Source organism: Stegastes partitus, unplaced genomic scaffold, assembly GCF_000690725.1.
Source record: "Stegastes partitus isolate 25-593 unplaced genomic scaffold, Stegastes_partitus-1.0.2 Scaffold1477, whole genome shotgun sequence".
NCBI classification, from domain to species: Eukaryota; Metazoa; Chordata; class Actinopteri; family Pomacentridae; genus Stegastes; species Stegastes partitus.
In genome coordinates this window covers 34,211-35,491 of record NW_007579208.1, presented here as the reverse complement: position 1 = coordinate 35,491, position 1,281 = coordinate 34,211, and positions in this window count along the sequence as shown.

Here is a 1,281-nt window from a genome sequence, read left to right as displayed (position 1 = left end):
AAAAAAAAAACAGGAGAGAGCACACACACTTTCTGGAGAACAGAAAGTGATGATTAAACTTGAGCTGGTGCTTGTGATGCTGCAACTATCACTGTTGATAAGAAAACTCCAGGGGATTCTGATAGTGTTGCTGTCTTGCATATTCTGCCAGCAGAGGGAGTAAGAGAGCAGCTGCACACACTCACTTCCATCTTTCAAATGAAATTCATATTACTCAGCGCATTTGCCTTCATATTTAATAAGTAAATATTTACCTGCAGGTTTTTTATCACCAGGGTGGTTAAGGGTTCCGGTCGATAACACAGCTGGTTAGCGGTAGAGTAAACGTGATGACAAGGCAGGAATACATCTTTCAAAGCTCTTGTTGCATCCACATGTTGTAAAGTACTTCCCTCCATTGCTGCCGTCTCTGCAGATTCATTCATTCATATGTCAGGAAGGAAACTGTAACAGGAGAACTGGATGGATTTCCTCTGGAAGCCTTGCACACATGAAGACACAAAATTCTGGACTTTAGTTTGATAATCGTCTGCAGGACTCTGTGGAAAGTGTTGGTCAGTATAGTGGAGATGAAAGATGGAAGCCATTCTTGTTAATGTGTTCCCATCAATGCAAACGAGAGCATTCAATTGTCTAATTACAACAATAAAATCTTGCCCACCAGTCCAGACACTTTGTCCAGCCACAGCACAGTCCTCCTGATCGCACCACGCCCTTCCTTCGACTGTGTCTTGCTCTGCTGTTGTTCTTTAACCTCCAGGGGCTGCACTTTACTCTCCACAGAGCTGATAGTGAAGCTACGAGGTGATAGTCCTGAGCTGCTGCTGCCTGTCTGATATCAGGAGTCACAACACAATTGGGTGTTGCCTCATGGTTAAGGCCCATGAAGCACTTTAGTGGGCTGAAGTGTATGAAGACCTTCACCAACAAGGCTGGATTAGCAACCTGACAAAGTGTGACCAAAACTCTACTCTGCTCTACTTCTGTCTACATAATTTGATTAGCCGCTGGTTTGTTATAATGTTGCACAATTTAATCACAATATTACAGTTAAATTACAATATCAGTGTCTTTCATCCTTCATCCTTTAGTTTTGTCATCTGTCAAGTAGTTAACACACAAAAAGTAGTCTGTAATATTTATCCATAACAGGTTTTGCAATTATTTTCTCATTGATAATCCCTTAAGTTCAGAGTATAAAATGTTTAAAAATAGTGTAAAATCCCTATCATAACTGTCTGAAACCCAATCTAACTCCAGTCTGCTTCATCAAACTTAAAA